Genomic DNA, 20,281 nt, shown 5'->3' with positions numbered 1-20,281 from the left:
ATGACTTGTTGAATTCAAACACTCAGACTTGGAGCATGACTTCGAGTGGTTGAATGGTCCATTCGCTTTGGCTATTGGTTTGAGGGTGGTGAGCAATGCTCATGTCTAGTTGTGTTCCCATAGCCTTCTGAAGTGACTGTCAAAATCTTGAAGTAATTCCGTTATCTCGATCCACGCAGTGCTTCCTCTACGATATTCTTCAGATTTGATGCTTTCCAAGGCCGGTCATAGGTGTTGATAGTGTTTTGTTCTTGCTTTGTGAGCAGACGAGTATGTTATTGATGAAAAATAAGGAAAAGGCTGACTAGGAATGGTTGGGAAAACTCGGTTCGTAGGGTCCATGAATATCGTGGGGGCATTCGATAGACCGAAGGGTATCACAACGAATTTGAAATGGCCGTATCGAGTTCAAAAGGCAGTTTTTGGAATGTCCACTTCTCAGACTCGGAGCTGATGATAACTGAATATTAGATTTATTTGTAGAAGTAACTAGCTCCTTAAAGCTGGTCAAATACGACGTCAATCCGAGGAAGCGGGTATCGGTTTTTGATAGTGAGCTTATTCAATTCCCTAAAATCGCTGCACATTCTGAAGGATCCATCTTCTTGACGAACAAGACCGGAGCTTCCCATGGTGAGAAGCTTGGTCCGATGAATCCTTTGTTCAACCATTCTCTTAATTTGACTGGATGGCTTCTGAATTTCGGTCGGAGCTAACCTGTAGGGTGAATTGGCAATTGATGTGGTTCCCGGTATGAGGTCGATTCGAAATTCGACCTGTCTCTTTGGGGTATTCCTGGAAGTTCTTCGAGAAATACATCCGGAAAATCGCATGCTACTGGAATACCTTGTATGCTTACTTCTTCCTTGACCTTGTCCACAACGTGAGCGAGGAAAACGTAATTCTTCTTGTGCAGGCACTTCTGTGCCTTAATGCACGAGTTAAGACGAGGATTGGCGCCAGGTTTATCACCATAGATTATTATAGTTTCGTGATTGGGGAGGTGAAGGCAAACGACCTTCTCGCGACACATAGTATCAGCATGGTGGGGGCTTAACCCAACCACGTCACTTATCACATCAAAACTCCTAATATTTACTGGCATCAAATCTATTTGAAATGAATGGTTCTTTAGTGTTATGGTGTACCCTACATAAGTATATTTGGTTGATTCAGTTTTTCCCATTATCCATCTCCACCGTCAAGGCTCCGTTTAGCTTCTGGGGTTGTTGTTTTAGTAAGTGCTCAAATTTTGTTACTGACGAAGCTTCGCTCAGCTCCACTATCGAGTGAGATGCAAGAGAAAGAGCTGTTAAGTGGGAACGTACCAGTAAAAATCGTCGGGTCTTGAATTGCTTCGCCTTGACCTAAGGTTAGGACCCTTCATGATCCTCCTGCCCCTTGATTGTTAGCCTTGGGGCAATTGCATCGGAAATGGTCGGTTCCTCCACACCCATAGCAGGTGTGACTGCCCCAACATTGATGTTTTTGTTACTGTCGTTGCGATTATTGTTGTTGTTTGGTTGTTGATTCTATCATGGATAAGTCCTACACTATTTGGTGGTGTGAGTCTTTCGGTTGCATCTATTAAAATACGGCTCCAGCAGGCTCCCTTATGATGGAAATTACACTAGTTGCATTTTGGAAGGCTTCCAGCATATGATCTCGCTGGTGTTGATGTAGTTGGTGTCATGGTCGCATGGACAGCAACAACATGTTCCTTCTTCAAAAACCCTTGAGTTGGCTGTCCCTTTCTCTTACTTCCATGCTTTCGCTTCCTACTCTTAAGCTTGGGGTTTGGAGTGCCTTGATAAGATGTCACTTGTTGGTTTCCATGCTCGTTCCTTCGGCTGGAGTTGTCGATGCTATTTCCACCTCTATTGGTGTTGCTTTCATTGAGTTGTGCCATAGCAGCGGTTACTGCCGCTGTTACAGCAGCTTGGAATGTAGCAGAGTCCATCTGCAGGAGCGGTGTCTCACGGGTGTGCTCGTTATTTCTGTGGAATGACATTTTCCTGCTGCGTGTTGATAAGCCAGATCGTAAGTAATGATCGTCATTCCTGGTTGTACTCTATTAATTTCGCGTCTTGTCGTATGATTCTCATTGTTTCCATATACATCCCTATGATGTATTTACGGTAGTAAGTAATCGCAATTTGGCACGATCGTTACGTCTATACTTAGAGTATATGGGTTGTTTTGGTTTTGAGATCCTTAAGTATCTAGCGGTTTTGAGGGTTCGGTTGTGCATATAATTGAATTTATGCAATAACATGAAATAAAGATAGCACATATATGTTTCATTGGTAAGTACCATCTTAGTACACGAAATAGAGTCATATCGGATAGTAGGGGGAGAAAAGAAAAGGTTGATCCTAATTGTGGCGGAAAGTGTCTGGTGGTGGTGTTGATGAAGTAGATGCACCTCGGAGACGAGCTACTTGTCGCTCGGTATGTCGTAGTCGTACCTCCCAAACTACCTGTCTTACTCGGGAGTCTCCGTTCACTTACTATGTTTGTCTCTCATCTCTCTCAATAGCAACTGCAATTGTTCCGTTCAATTTGGGGTGTCCTGAGCTTGGTTATCAATACCTTGGGTGCGCCGGACCATGACTGGGAGGGCCCGGTCATCTGGTCCTCAATAACTAAGATCGAAGAAATCTCAATTCCTACCGTAGTGTGGTCGTATCCCCTGCTGGTGAATCTATCTCCAATATCGATTGCCAATGAGGCGTGGAGCCACCGGGGCCCATACGATAAGTCAGTACCCTAGCCATGTATGGAGGATTGATGACCTCAGATTCTGCATCTGAGGCATCATCATCATTTCCCTCGAGCTCTTCCTCTTCGAGGTTCACTACTGGCTCGGCAGGTTCATCTGTAAGTTCTACTTCATGTTCCTCCTCTGGTTCTTCCTCTAAGCCTCCTTCTGGGTCTTCCTCTGGGTTGAACCACCCTGATTTTCCCTGACTAGGGAGATAGGGGTTTCCCTGCTAATGATACCCGTCTATAGTGTACTGCACGAAGGGGTATAAATACTAGAAACAAATAGCACACCAAATACTCCTATAGTAGTTTAAGTTTGTTTAGGTTTGGTTCTATAAGCTCTTTAGATAACTAAATGTTAAGTTTTTGATTCATTGTCCATCACAATTACTCCCGAACACATGTTGGTCGTATTTTGAATGAATGTAGTTGATCAGGATACATTCATCCCCAATATGACTACATAACTTCCCAGGTTTAATAGCGATGTTCAAATCCTCCAAAGACTTTTACTGCTCTTGTTGTGTTATTACTCTAAAATTCACACATAAGTATGTAGTTTAATTATTATGTTCAGAGTAGTTTAGTCCCATTGTATTTATAGTTGCATATCTTGTATGGTTAGATATGTCAATTCACTATAAACAATGCTCTGATACGAATCTATCACACCCTGAACCAGACGGCGGAAACGTCCAGGGGCTTGTGCGTGACTTCATCTAGAAATATTGTTATAGTGAATATAAATGAAACATAACATCATCATTACCATGCATAATATAATACAATTGTCATTGTTTACATCAGGTACAATCTTTTAAATAATATGACCAAAACATTCGATGTATGATGTATAATAGTACACAAATCAAAATCCCCTATTCTTGTTGATCCTTCTGCTTAACGAGTCCCTGAGAATACAAGTTATTTTGAAAACGTCAACATATATAATGTTGGTGAGTTCATAAGTATATTTGAGAAAATGATTTGTGTAACTTTGTAATCACAAGAAAATCCTGTATTTTCTTAAAATAGTTTGGTATGTTTATGTCTGATCTTGTATTAATGCATGTGTGTTATTGCTTAATAGAATGTCAAAAGTGATTGAAGAGAATGTAAATAGAATGTCCCCGGACAACCCGATGTTGCCCGTAAAAAAACAATAGTTAATGCTTTCGTACCAAAATCGAGGCTGAGTACCAGTGTGAATAAGTTTCCAAGTAATCCAATCATAAAAGAAAATAGATAATGCTGTCGTACCAACACCGAGGTGGGGGTACCAGTGTGAGTAAGTTTCCAAGTAATCCAACATAAAGAAAATAGTCTTCCGCAAACTTCATAATGTTAATTCCTCTAAGTGGGCCGTCATAACCATACTAAATAATGACAATTTCGCCTGTCTTGGCGTTTGTGAACGCCGACTGAAAAATAGAATAAGGTTATAGTCACCCTAGACCGGTGTAGTCTAACTTTAGCGAACAACTTAGGTGTGGGGTGTCATCCCCGTATAGATTTATACACAAAACCCCGCTCTCCCTCAAAGAGACTATGATTATAACTACAGGCTACGATTGAACACTTAATAGGTGTCAACCGACAAAACTCACTAGATCCTTAATCGAATTTACGCGAAGATAAACGTATAAACTCATTCCAGGCCCAACGAACCATGTAAGTGAGTCATTAGGGCATCGCTAAACATGTGAGTCATTTCAAAACCTAATATGAATGAGATTATATAACATGGGCCCGAAATATATGTAAAATGACAACTAAGGCTCATTTCACATGTAAGATATTTATAGGCCCAAATAGCACGCAAATAGTTTACAAAACCTATCAAACATATAAATGGGCCACTAAGGCCCAATAACCTAGAAATGATCAAAATTAATCCGTTTGTTAGTTTAATGTTGGTTTTGGTTCACGTATTCACTAAAATAGCATAAAAGGCCCACTTTTTGTAAAAATGATGTTCTTGGCCCAATAAACCAAAATTTTGCAATTAAGGCCCAATTTTTGTGAAAATAACACTTTAGTCCCCAATTTGTTCAAAACTTGTGTTATGACTACTTTGTGGTAAAAATAACATTTTAAACCCATTTTTGTCAAAAATACCATTTTTGGCTTGATTTTTGTGAAAATACACATTTTTCTGGTTTTTGGCTTTTCTGACCTAGTTGTTGGAAAATTTGTAGAAACATCATCGTAAGTCGAAATTTGGATCCGTAAATTCTGGAAGTTTGAAAATTTTGTCTACTTTGTTCACAATTTTTATCATGATTTTTAATGGCATTTAACAAGTGTGAACTTGCTCACCTTCACAGGCTGGTCAGAAATTATTTCAAATTTGATAGGCAGTTTTGTAAAATTCGCCAAATATTGTAGAAAAATCGTATGAAAACGTGAGAGTAGTCATTTTAAAGGTATAAACCTGAATGTTTTGCATGTAAAACAGTTTTGAAAAATATTATCATTAAGGTGATCAAAACAGTTCGAGATTGGACCAAAACTTTTCTGTCAAGGGCTGAATTTTGAGTTTAGTTTATAGATCTTTGAGCACAACACTCCTTTTTGCTATTTTAAGTGTATAATTCCCAGATCTACAAGTTTACATGTATTATATGTGATAAAACATACTTTTCTCAAGGTTTTCATGTAGATCCAAGTTATAAACTTAATATTCTTAACATATTTTTAGAAAATATGAAGTAAATAGCACATAATCAACAAATAAGTCATGAAAAACACACATATTCATGCATATACACATAGATATACATAAAGCAACTTGTATTCTCCCCCAAAATCAAGTAAAAATCGAAAATAAGGGGTATGTGTTAAGTATTTTAGTGTTGCGTCTTGGGCCTTTTGGTTTTGTAATCGGATTGGGCTTGTCCATCCGTAGTTATCTAGAATAGTTTCCTTTTATCTAGATAAGTTGTTAGGGTTTTAATATAAATATATGCATGCATGTATGCGTATAAGATAGAATAGTCGATTACGTTGAATCTTGTAACCCTATAATACCTCTACAGATTGAAGTTCTTTATCGAGCTCTTATGGGGTATCTTTGCATTAATCATTCGACATATTCAGTGCAATACTTGTGTTATTCATTACGTTCTTGATTATATTTTGCTTAGAATCATACGATCCTGATAGAACTTTGTTCTAACAATTGGTATCAGAGCAGGAGATTGTGTGATCAATACACTTTACTTTTGTATTCACAAATCTTTAGGGTTTCTGCTTTTATCGAAGCCGTCGTCTTCTTAACGACGACTACTCAGTTTTTGATAAAACCCTAATCTCAAGTTTACAGGTAAGATTCTAGCAGCTCACCATGTCTCACGACGATACGCATACAAACCCAATTAACATCTAAAACAGCATCGGATCTACAACTAGAGTTCCCATACTCTACACTCAAGACTACGAAGTATGGGCTCATCACTTTGAAGATTACGTGGTTGGATCTGAAGATAATGGCTATCTCATCTGGGAAGCTATCATTCTTGGACCGTTTGTGCATTCAGAAACAAACACGGTCGTCAAGACACAGAAGGATTACAACAAGTTGGTGACAGATGTTCAGAAAATGCCACAAGATGAGAAGGACAAGATCCTGTGTAATGTTAAAGCCATGCGAATGATAAGATTCGCCTTACAATCTGACACTTTTCGGCTTGTAGGCTCATGCACAATTGCTAAGGAGATCTGGGATAGGTTGAAGGAACTTTACTCAACTGATGAAGATCTGGAACACTCCATTCAAACTCTGTTTCTGTCAGAATTTGGAGTTTTTAAATAGAAACCTGAAGAGAAGCTCATTCAGACCTTTGATCGGTTCAATCATCTTTTAAGTAAGATGATCAAGCATGGAATTGAGAGGAAGCTGATCGAGCAGAAAGTTACATTCATGAACGGGATCAGACCAGAATGGATGGTTGTAGTTTCCACTGTGAAGGCGCATGAACAGTTTAAATCCTACTCACTGGCGAAACTAGTTGGGATACTAAAGTCACATGAAAGTGTTGTAACTAAGGAGGTGAAAGTGGTCTCTGGCATGGGATCGTTGGCTCTTGTCTCTAAAGGAAAAAGTGTTGTTGAGGAAGAAGAAGAGTCGGACATGTCAGAATGTGATCTTACAAATGAGGAGTATGCTTTAATGATAACAAATCCAAAGAAATTCGCAAGAAGAAAATTTCCCACCAATAAGAACCGAAATTGGCAGGGAAGTTATAGTTCTGAGAAAACAAAAGATGAACCGAAAGTCTCTTCTCAAAAGGTGGAAGAGAAAAAGGAAAACAAGCTTGCAGGAGACTCTGGATACGACTGCAACTATTGTCACGGCAAGAACCACTTTGCCAAAGATTGCATGTTAAGAAATATGGCTGAGAAGAGAGAGGGTGAAGATGATGAAACGTATTACATGCGTAAACTAGAAAAAGTCAAGAAGAAAAAGGCTTCCAACAGCTCGATGAATGCACTAATTGTACAAGAAAATGCAGGGGAAGATGAGTTCGGTGGTGTAGAAGTCTGGTCAACAGACTCTGAAGACGAAGAGGTTAGAAGACCCACTCATGGAAAGGCGCTTGTGGCAAAGAATGAAGGTTCTGGTGGAAAATGCTTTATCGTCACTAATGGTCCATCAACCGAAAGTCCAGACACAGAACTGAACCTGACAGAAAACAAGTGTTTTGCAGCCAAGCCGGTGAGTGAGAAGATCAACGACTGCGATCGATTGATCAAAAAGGTACACTCTATCCTTGAATCTCTTAAAATTCCCAAAACTGAATATCTAGAAGAATTAAATGAACTAAACTCTAAATTTTCCAACCTAAGTAGTAGCCTCATGCAAACCCGCTTAGCAAACTCTAACCTGACTGACCAACTCGGCAGGGTGTCTTCAAAAAGTGAGGAGAGGAGGATCTGGATTGAGCAGAAGGAAGCAGAGTTAGTTAGGGCTAAGGATGAGAGTATTTATTTGCAAAGAGACAATTTAAAATTGTTAAAACAAAGAAATGTTTTATGTTTAATTGCTAAGCGTCTTTATACTAATATTTCTCAATTGCATCTAAATTGTGAAATTGGAAAGAAAATACATAAAATGATTTTGCCCTTCCTTGAATTTAAGGAAGATGAGGTTATAGCAGAGTGTGAATCAGAAGTATCCTCTGAAGAAACATCCATGTCGTATAGGCTAGGTTTAGATAAGATAGAAACTTTCATCGACTCTAAGGAACATAAAAGTATGTTAAAAGATATCTTAGATGAAAATGACAGGTTAAAGATTAAAACCGAAACTATACGAACATTCGATGAGTCAAATGCCAAAATTGTTAAAGATAATAAAATAAACTGAGATAATTCATTTGAATTTGATGCGGAGAGTGAAATGAGTGAAATCTCAGTAGAGGACGTTGTTGATTGTTCAAAGTTTGTGAAAAATGAAACCCAGAGCGAAAAACCTCTTATTTCAGAAAATTCGGTTGAGTTTGCTCGTCTGTCAAAGGAACAGAAACCGAAACTCAAAGAAAAAGCCTTGGTCTATCAAAAGGTACAGACCGTGCCAAATCAGGTTTATGTTGTGACTGGAGTCACTCAAAGACAAACAGCAGAATTAAGGATAATAATTGACGAGGATAACGCTGAGGGATGTGAAGACTATTTCTGGTCTGCTCCCATTGATAATGCAGATGAAACCGTGGGATTGTCTGAGAAAACCACATGGAGAGTCAAAGGACGATACATACCAGAACCCATCAATAAACCTTCCAATTTCGATATTCCTAGCACAAGACGAACTAAAGATGTTCTTGAAGAACCGTTAGTTGAACCTGATGTTCCAATCGAGAGGAAAGAACCGAAAGGTCCACTCAAGAGACAGGAAGCACCGGAAGTTCAAACTAAGGAAAGTAACGAAACCAAAATGGAAGATAAGACAATTGCAACTCAGAAGGAGAAATCAAAGGCCAGCTTCAATGTTCACAAATCTCAGAAGGAGCTAGCTGAACAGAAAAGACTCAGAAATCAAAGATATGCCTCGAATCTGAATGAACGGAAAATGCATTGGAATTCTCAAAATCCTAACTATGATCCTTCTAGGAAAGAATCCATGGATAAAGGAAAGGAAAAGTCAAAGGAAAATTTTAGTCCAAATTCCTATTATTCCAAATCCCAAGACCGAAAGTCAAATCTCGGTTCTCAAACCAAGTTCGGTTCTCAACCCAAGTTCGGTTCTCAACCCAAGCTCGGTTCTCAACCCAGTTTCGGTCATCAACCCAGTTTCGGTCCTCGACCCAAGTTCGGTCCTAAACCCAAATTTGGCTCTCGATCCATATTCGGTCCTAAAACCAGTTTCGGTCCCAATTCTAGACATGGATCCTCCAGATCCCAAGATGAAACAAATTCCTTAAAGGACATCAAAGGAAAAGGAAAGCTGTTATCAGACTCTGAGAATGAAAATAAGAGATCCTCCACTAAACCTAGGAATCCAATGAAAAACACTAAACCATCTAAAGAAACACCAAAAGATACATTAAGATTTAAAGAAGATAAAAAAAAATCAAGGTGTTTACCATCAAAAGAAAAGATCAAACGACTCTTGTTAAACGAACTTATTTAGTTGATGCTTCTGTTGTTATTCCTTTCTCTGTGAAAAACTCACCAGGACCCAGGAAACTTTGGGTTCCTAAATCTGCTTAAATTTGCAGGTAATCAGTGACGAGCAGTTTGACAAAGAATGGTATATAGAAAGTGGGTGCTCGCGTCACATGACAGGGAGAAAGGAGGAATTAAGGGAATTTCGGTCTCTAAAGGATGGTGGATCGGTGAAGTTTGGAAACAATTCCTATGGAACAATCAAAGGATATGGGATGATAACTAATGGAGACTTCTCGATCAGAAAGGTGGCTTATGTAGAGGGATTGCAGCACAACCTCATCAGTGTATCACAATTAGTTGTGGGCACAGGCTTGAAGGTATCATTTGATGATGAAGGATCTGAGATAATAGAAAAACAAACCAAGAAAGTTCTGCTGAAATCTGCACGAAAAGGAGAAATGTATCCTCTGAATCTTAATCCTATTCGGGGGACACCAGCTATCTGTCTGCTTTCAAAGGCAAACACTGATGAAAGTTAGCTTTGGCATCGATGTCTATCTCACCTGAACTTCAAATATATCAACAAATTAGTGAGTGGTGATCACGTTCGAGGTCTTCCTCTTCTCAAGTTTGATAAGGAGCATTTGTGTGCGGCATGTGAGATGGGTAAGCAGAGCAGAAAAAGCCACCCTACACGCATTAATACTAAGATAGTGGAAGCACTTGAACTGTTACATATCGACTTGTGTGGACCTTCTGCTATAGAGAGTATCGGTGGAAGTAAGTATATTCTGGTTATTGTAGATGATTTTTCACGCTTCACGTGGGTTTTCTTTCTTAAACAGAAATCAGATGCAACTCCCAAGCTGAAGATGTTCATCAAGCAAGTGGAAGTTCAATTAAAGAAGACAGTGAGAAACATCAGAAGTGACAATGGGCTGGAATTCAAAAACAAGGATTTCAAAGACTTTCTGGCTGATAAGGGGATAACACACAATTTTTCGGCCCCTTATATACCACAGCAAAACAGGATTGTTGAAAGACAAAACCGATCATTGTGTGAAGCAGCAAGAACCATGCTCAGTTATGCCTCTCTGCCTCTATACTTTTGGGCCGATGTCATTGCTGCTACCTGTTATACTCAGAATCGGTCCTTGCTCAACAAGACTTAATCTTTGCTACCGGCGAGAAGGTTTCATCATAATCAATACCCTGAGTCTGAGTAAAACCCTTCGCAACCAGTCGAGCCTTATAGGTATGCACTTTTCCTTCCATGTCGGTCTTCTTCTTGAAGATCCATTTGCACCCGACTGTTTTACGGCCTGGTACATTGTCAACCAAGTTCCAAACTTGATTGTCATACATGGACTGTATCTCGCTGTCCATAGCCTCCTTCCATTTAGCAGACTCCGGGCCTGCCATGGCTTCCTTAACACTGCTAGGTTCATCCAAATTTACCAGTGTACTATCGCTGATAAACGTATCACCTTCCGTAGTAATATGAAAGCCATAATAAAACGAAGGTGTGTTCCTAACCCGTGTGGAACGCCTCGGAGGTATAGACATGTCAGCTTGCTCAACAGGAGTTTCCTCCTCAGGTTGACTGCTAGTGTCTGAGGTTCCTTCACCAATTGCTTCTTGAATTTCTTCAAGATCAATTTGCCTCCTACTGTCTCCTTGGCTCATAAATTCTCTCTCACGAAAGACCCCTTTTCTTGCTACAAAGACCACATTCTCACTGGGTCTGTAGAAGAGGTAACCGAAGGATTTCTGTGGGTAGCCGATGAAAATACACCTTTCACTTCGAGGTTCAAGCTTATCATGAGTCTCACGCCTCACGAAAGCCTCGCAGCCCCAAATCTTGATGTGGTTCAAATTGGGAACCTTCCCAGTCCACATCTCATGAGGTGTTTTGGTAACCTTCTTTGTAGGGACTAGATTAAGGATATGGGCGGCAGTCTCTAAGGCATACCCCCAAAAAGAGATTGGTAGCGAAACTCGACTCATCATAGAGCGAACCATGTCCAGCAAGGTTCGATTACGCCTCTCGGCAACACCATTCAGCTGTGGTGTCCTGGGAGGAGTCAATTGTGAGACAATCCCACACTCCTTAAGATAGTCAAGGAACTCGGTACTAAGATACTCACCACCTCGATCGGATCAAAGCATCTTAATGTTCCTGCCCAATTGATTTTCTACTTCCTGCTTGAATTCCTTAAACCTTTCAAAGGTTTCTGACTTATGTTTGATTAAGTAGACATACCCATATCTACTAAAATCATCAATAAGAGTCACATAATACCGATTAGCATCCCTTGTGGCGGTTTTGAAAGGCCCACATACATCAGTATGTATTAGGTCCAACAAACCCTCACCCCTTTCACAAGTTCCAGTGAAGGGTGATTTTGTCATCTTTCCAAGTAGACAAGATTCACAACTATCATCCGATTTAAGGTCAAATGACTCCAAGACTCCACTCTTTTGGAGTTGGCCTATGCGTTTCTTGTTTACATGTCCAAGACGACAATGCCACAATGATGCTTTATCTAGGGTAGTAAAAGAATCAATATACAACACATTATTTCCTAAGTTGTCTACAATCGACACAGTTTCATACACACCATCACAAGGTAACGCTTTAAAATAGAACACATTTTTAAAGAAAGCATTAATACCACCACATTCATTATCAAACGAAAAGGTAAAACCTTGTTTGTACAAAGCATGAAAAGAAATAATATTTCTCACCATTTCAGATGAGTACACACATTTATTCAAATCTAATTTTAACCCATTATTAAGCAACAAAGTATAAAATCCAATCTTGGAAACAGGCGAAGCCTTCCTATTCCCCATGATCAAGTTTATCTTCCCGTGCTCCACATCCTCACTTCTTCTTAGGCCCTGCATATCAGAACATATGTGAATACCACATCCTGTATCAAGCACCCAAGAGTTAGAATATAATGAGTAATTAGACAATATAGTGTAAATACCTGCATGGGTGGGTTTCACTTTCCCATCCTTTAGATCCTGTAAGTACTTAGGGCAGTTTCGCTTCCAGTGTGCCTTTTCATGGCAATAGAAACATTCAGCATCCTTGGGAATGGCAGAAGGAGTGACAGAACCGCTCTTAGTCTTTGATGAGGAGCCTTCAAGAGACTTTCCCTTGGTACCTTTCGAAGGGTGCTTCCTCTTTTTCCCTTTGCCTTGCCCGATAGCCAAAACAGGGGTAGATGTTAGAGTAGGAGTAGTAGAGGTAACAACCGCCTTGCCCTTAAGACCGGTTTCCGCGGTCTTCAAGAGTCCTTGAAGCTTGCTGAGGGTAACTTCCTCCTTGTTCATATGATATGTCATACGAAAATGGTCATAACAAGAAGGTAAGGAGTGCAAAATGATGTCAATTGCCAACTCCTCAGGGATGTTCACATTCAGCTTCAGCAAACGGTCCACATACCTTTGCATCTTTTGCATGTGAGCCGTGACGGAATCACCGTCCTTCATGCGGGTAGTTATTATGGAGGAGATTATTTCATACCGCTCCTGACGAGCACTCTGATGGTACCTTTCCATCAGGTCTTGGTGCATCTCAAAAGGGTAGTAATCTTCATATGACTTTTGGAGCTCGGCTGTCATCGTGGCCATCATGATACATGCCACCTTAGTAGCATCTCTCTCATGTGTCCTGAATTCAGCGATCTCCTCAGGAGTAGAAGTAGACTCATCAAGCTCTTTTAACTCCTTATCGAGGACATATTCCTTGTCCTCATAACGAGTAACCATCCTGATGTTCCTAATCCAATCCATGAAGTTGGAACCATCAAAGATGACCATCCCACAAAGATTCATGAGAGAGAAAGAACCAGTTGGGTTAGAGCCTGAAGCATTAGTGTTGGAAGACATCTGAAGGAAGAAAGCAAGTTTAGATTAGATATATAGAATCCTTAATAAGACACCTAAATGTAAATTAAGGCTAGGACCCAATCACAATATATTATACTTAGAAGAGGGATGTCGTAATCTAAGTAATAATATATTTAAAAGGTAGGTGAATGACGATTCACCAATTTCCACCATGAAAAACAAAATGAATTATTAGGTTTAAATTGGATTTGAAATTCCTAGATTCTTTTGAGATTCATTGAACTTTTCAATGACATGTTTCAATCTCGATTGTGCCCTTCAAGTTTTATGACTGGGATGCCGAGGATCACAAAACAAGGTGTGAATAACCATGCTAATTCACTTGGTACCCTTAATATTATCACCTAATCAATGTGCCGGTTAACCACACACGCTCCATTGATCTATGACAAACATAAAGTCACCCTTCGTGATCCTTACTAGTCCAAGTTAGTGTGTCGGTTAACCACACACGCTCCACCAACGACTTGGTAAGGTACAAAGTGTGAATTCCATGGACTAGCACCATGTTCACATTTTTCCTAAAATAACTAAGATTGGGAATTAAAAAGGTTTAGTTACTTTATAATAATCATTATACTTTTAATGAGGATTTAAAGTCATTGTCCTACCCGTTCGGCTAATGACCCTCCACCAGTCAAGCAAGCGGTGGGTGAGAGTGGACACCCATTAAGTCGCCATTTTATAGGCAACAACCTTATACCCACCTTATAGACCGGCTTCGTGAATGAGGCCTACTAACGGTAGAACGACTTATTCTTATACATATATATAATAATTAACCATTAATGTTATAAATAGTATAAGGGTTGAATTTTAACTATTAAAACTCTAAGGGTTGGAATTAAAGTTTATTAAAGTGTGTGAAACTTTACAAATTCCAAAACTTGAGGACAAGTTTTGTAACTATCCAAAACTTTTCATTTCATAACTTATGAATTAAAGGTTCATAAAAATGAAGACTCTTCACTTTCATGTAACTTATGTGTTTAAATGTGTGTGTTAAAGAAAGTGACCTTTGGATATCCATAACTTGAGGACAAATTATGGACTCCATTAAAACACATAAATGATCAAGAATTAATTCTAAACAATTCAGCAAATAATTCCTATCATCTTCTAAATTCATAAGAACATGAACATGATCATCAAAATTTCAAGAATTATATGAACACATAAAATCATGGAATTTTGATATATGCTATTGTAAATGGATTAGAACAACCATTACACCAACTAAAACAAGTTTTAAAACACCAAAACAGTTTAGGGTAATGTTTCTAGTCCATTTCCAGCAGCAAAAGTCGAAAATCTGCACTATGTCGCTCCTACTCGTCGAGTGCATGAACCTACTCGGCGAGTAGGTTGAAGATACACATGGACTCGGCGAGTCCCCCCATGGACTCGGCGAGTTCATCAGTCACACAGCAAGTTTTTCGATTTTTTCAACTATTTTACATCAAGTATCAAACAAGCAAGCCTAGGCTCTGATACCACTGTTGGGTTTTGAGCAATCTAACACTTCCTAAGTGTGCATGCAACCCTAATAAACCTTGGATCTATGTTTGTCTAAATACATGCAAAATAATAATTTTCCAAGGTTTATAACCTATCTAACATGGCATGGGGAACATTTCAACATAAAAAGTTAGAAGAGATTACATACCTTTTTGATGAGTTTGGTTCTTGAGGAGTTTGAGGGCCAAGCACCAATAGTGTGAATGCCTCAAATGGAATCACAAAACACCACAAACTCTTGGAAAACTTTGAGAGAGTATACACACTTTGTATTTTTCGGCCACACACAAGCACACACACACTAGTTCACTAGTTGCCATTTCATGCACCATAAGCATGCTTATATAGTGTACATGGTTAGGGTGAAACCCTAATAACCCATGACCTTTCCTTTTCATAGGATCCATGGGTTAAAAGCTCCATGGATCATCCATGGACTTCCATCAAATCCTAGCCCATTAACAAATGAGTGTTAGCCCACACCATATAAAACCAATAGCCCATAATCTAATTAGTCTTCCTTTTAATCTCTAAATTAATTCATAATTAATTTAAGACTAATACTAATTAAATAACATAACTTCATATTAATATATTATAACTTATAATATATTAATAAACATATGTGTATAACTCTCATAAAATTATCCATAAATAGTTTGGATGAGATGTAACCTAAATGGACCATGCTGGTCAGGTCAAGTATATACCAAATAAGTTATGGACTTAGACACCTTATCCAACAGAAAGATGCCACTGTTGTCGGCTTGAAATGGGTGTTTAGGAATAAGCTGGACAAATAAGGGAATGCCATTCGTAACAAGGCTCGGTTGGTTGTAAAAGGCTATTGTCAAGAAGAAGGGATTGATTATGAAGAAACTTTTGCTCCTGTGGCAAGGTTAGAGTCTGTTCGAATTTTTCTAGCATATGCCGCTCACAAGAACTTCGAAGTTTTCCAAATGGATGTCAAATGTGCATTCTTGAATGGAGAATTAGAAGAAACGGTCTATGTTGAGCAACCACCTGGTTTTGTGAATGAAAAGTACCCAAATCATTGCTATGTGCTGGATAAAGCTGTCTATGGGCTAAAGCAAGCACCAAGAGCCTAGTATGAAACGTTTACTCGCTTTCTAAAAATGTCAAAGTTTAAACAAGGTTCGGTTGACCCAACCTTCTTTCGAAAGAAGGAAGGCGAACATTTGATGATTGTTCAGATTTATGTCGATGATATCATCTTCGGTTCCACAAATCCTAGCTTAACCGCTGAATTCAGAAAGTTGATGGAGACTAAATTTGAAATGAGCACAATGGGTCCAATTAACTTTTTCCTCGGTTTGAATATTAGACAGGGACCAGAAGGTATCTTTATAAACCAGGAAGCATACACCAAAAATCTGCTGACTAAATTTGGAATGAAGGGTGATTCGAAAGTAAAGGTTCCAATGGCATTCGGCACCAAGCTAACTCCATCCCTGGAGAAACCGGCTGTAGACATAACTCTTTATCGACAAATGATAGGATCCCTTATGTATCTAACAGCTAGTAGACCAGATATCATGTTTTCTATTTGTTATTGTGCCAGGTTTCAAGCTAATCCAAGAGAACCCCACATGCTTGCTGTGAAGAATATTTTTCGATATTTGAAGAATACTTCATCTCTCGGTCTTTGGTATCCTGCAAGATCTGGATTCTTCATACAAGCCTTTTCAGATACTGATCTTGGAGGATGTGGACTGGACAGGAAAAGCACTACCGGAGGATGTCAATTCCTTGACGGAAAACTTGTCAGTTGGCAATCAAAGAAACAAACTTGTGTTTCTTTATCCACAGCAGAAGCAGAATACATTGTTGCCGCATCATGTACCTCTCAGGTTGTTTGGATTCAAAGTAAGTTAAGAGATGATGGGCTGAGTATGAAAAAGATCCCTCTCTATTGTGACTCTGAAAGTGCAATAAGGATTTGTCATAATCCAGTGCAACATTCAAAAACCAAGCACATTGCACTCAGGTATCATTTCATCAAGGATCGTGTAGAAGACGGGAATGTAGAAGTACATTTTGTTCGTTCTGCTGATCAACTGGCAGACATCTTTACTAAAGCCTTACCAGAAACAACCTTCAATAAAATCTTACAAGGTTTGGGTATGATGGAAGGAGAGTCGGTACCGAATCCTCAAATCTCTCTTTAAAATCAAGACAACCGAAATAGACAGACCGCTCGGTCTATCTCTGCTCTAGATTTTTGGGGAACCGACATGAACAGACCGCTATGTCTATTTCGGGTCCGTAATTCTCCGGAACAGAGGAAAATTGCATGATCGATCTATTTTGCTTCTCTCATTAATAAGATAAGGTTTCGGTTGTATATTTTGTAAGTCTTTCTGTTTTTATTCTTTTTCAGAAAAATTTCAAAAATCCAAAAATATTTTATCTTTCTGTTTTTATTCTTTTTCAGAAAAATTTCAAAAATCCAAAAATATTTTATCTTTTTTATTTGTTTCAATTGCTTGTTTGTTTTGTTTGGTGTCTATCATTAATAGGTAAACACAAGTATAATCGTCGTTAGATCTAAAGTAGGTATGTTTCAACTTTCACACAACCTAGTTAAGGGTCCCTAGAAGCATGCTCCTGTATGTTGTCTTAAGCCTCTATGATCTTGAGTAAGCCTTAATGATTCGATCGATACCCATCATTTCTTCCAAATCAGGCTATTTTACCTCACATGGTCTAGAGCTACCTTACTCTTCTCATATGAGTTAAGAGTTTCTCTGCTCTGTCACGCATATCTAGCAGAAGCTACATTCGGTTCCTAAACCACCTCCTCATATTCTCCATCTACCTTCGATTCACTAACGTAACCCTTGAGACTCTTGGTCTTTACCACTGAGGTTTATGGTTACACAACATCTGTGTTTATGATCTTGGATACGATTACCACGTTCTAAGTGAAACCCAAAATCCGACACCAAAAACGAATTGACGGTGAGTGATATACTCAAGCATTTACTAGTTACCTAAGGAAATCTCTTTTTATTTTGCGTGATCTTTTATGAAATTGTCTACAGCCAAGACATTTCTTCCCAAAGAGGTCCAGTTTATTTTTTTGAGATTTCTACTTCCTATAAGTCATTACCATAATAATAAATCCCACCTACCTGTTCAATATATCACATCGGTCTCACAGGTACCTCTACCAACAATCGATTTTATGTTAAAACTCGATGTTCGGTTGGAGGACAGCCACCCAATACCTGTGTTCAAAAGAAGCCTTTCAATGTTTATTAACAAACAGTTGATCGTATTTTTCGGGAAACCACACAAGCACTTCAAGTCTCTCTTGACTTTGAAGGAAGTGATTCTTGCCCGGAATCCTCTGCTTTCTATCTTCTAAAAAGACATCACGCACGTCAAATACACACTTGCTTTATTTTTTTATCTTTCACACTCTTATGCATGAAAATTAATATTTTCCAACATTCTTATTGCTGTTTGGTATAAGTTTTGGTTATCGGTTGCGACCAAACAAGGGGCTATATGGAATTTCAAACGGTATGAAGATAAGATTTCGGCGCGTACATTTGATCCATTTCAAAACCCACGCGTGCTGACGTTCTCCTGGGATTAACCACACTGTCAAATCGCGCTTTTTCAGGCGACACTTTAGCAACCTCATCATCACGATTTTCTCTCTCCAGGCAACGGTATAAATAGGGGAGATCGTTTTATTTGTCATTTACCAATCTCGAATTATCACACCCCTACACGTTCACACTGTTCATCTTCTTCTTCGTTTATCAATGGCGACTTCATCTTCTGCACATGATCAAACTGCAACATCCTCCTTGCTTGCAATCAAACCGAACCAAAACATGATTATCGAAATGACTCCATTCCTATATGACTCATATATGCTACATGTTGTGGAATGTCTAAAGTATTCCCCCCTGTTGTTGGCTCTAACCCAGTTTGAAGCGGTTCCAATGTCGCTGCTATCTCAAGTCTACTCATCGGTGAATTATGACAAGAATAAAGATCGCATCTACTTCACCATTCACGACAAGAAATCCTCGATCTCTAAGGCGAAGTTTTGTTCCATTCTAGGGCTTGCAGTTGACTCTTCGATCATCTCACCTGATTTCGTCACTACAACACAACTATTCACGATGATGTATGAGATGGGATACACAGATGTGCTTACAACGATTGCAAAGGTCAAGAAATCGTGTTTACCATCGCAATGGAATGGGTTGCTGACATTGCTAATCAAGGGTTTGGCGGAAAGATGTGGCGGTTCAGACACAACAAGCAAAGGTTTTCTTACCATTCTTTATGGTTTATACAACGGGATCAACCTAGATTATGGCACTATAATCTGGTCCCAAGTAGTACAGAGTTTAAACACAACGACCCGTCATTCAGAGATCTCTTGTGGTCGTTTCTAGACCCTGATTACAAAGAAGGCCATGGATTCTTTGGAGATACCTGTCATGAAGGATGCTCTTCTTGCCTCTATTGCCTCATTCCATACAAAGAAGATCATCATATCCGATCCAAGTAAGTTTCATCACTATGGATTGATTCCGGAATCCATGTACAGGTGTGTTTCGGCACAAAGCAATGTGATGGCCGAATACCGTAAACGCTCTCCTATTGGTCAAAGGGTTCTGTCTGAAGAACAACAAGCCGCACTGGATACCTTGGATCAGCCTACTGACAGAGGCAAATGGGTAATAAAGAAAGAGAAAGAAGAAACTAAGTAGGGTAAGCCAAAATCTTCAAAGAGAAAGTCTGGTGAAGGGGATTCTTCGCAATCAAAAGTGAAGAAGATAAAGAAGATGGCTAACAGACCCAAGGGGAACTTTTCTCCTGGATCTGATACAGTTGAAGATCAAGACGCAGAAGCGGAGAATCCTCAGGTTTCAACCAGAGAGCCCACACCTCGAAGATCTCCAACCCCACCTCCATCTCCTAAAAGTACCAAAATCCCAACTCCACCAGCCTCTCCCAAAACTACTAAAATTTCCACTCCACCTCCATCACCAAAACAGAAAGCTCCACTTTCTGCTCCCACCGATATACCACCCATTCTTACTGAACCAACTTCTCTACCCCCTTCAACCATCATTACCCCTATTCCTGTCTCAACTATACCTATCTCAACTCCTTTTATAACCGAATCCATCACTACCATCATTCCCAAAATCCCATTAGAAGTCAATGTATCTGATACAGGGGCTACTACTATGATTGATACTCCTGTTATCAACATACCACCATCCCCAACCCCATCCTCTACCTCTGGTGCTACTCTTGGTGGAGATGATGAGGACTATGACTCGCTGTATTACAGTCCTTATAGAATTCCAACAGATAATGATCCTGATGCTCCTGTCACCAGTCAACATATACAGGACATCAATGAAAAGTTGGATCGACTGCTTGCTGATAGCAAAGCTTATGGCAG

Source organism: Lactuca serriola, chromosome 4, assembly GCF_051521515.1.
Source record: "Lactuca serriola cultivar US96UC23 chromosome 4, Lser_US96UC23_V15, whole genome shotgun sequence".
Lineage (NCBI taxonomy): Eukaryota > Viridiplantae > Streptophyta > Magnoliopsida > Asterales > Asteraceae > Lactuca > Lactuca serriola.
Note: the sequence above shows the minus strand (reverse complement) of the source record.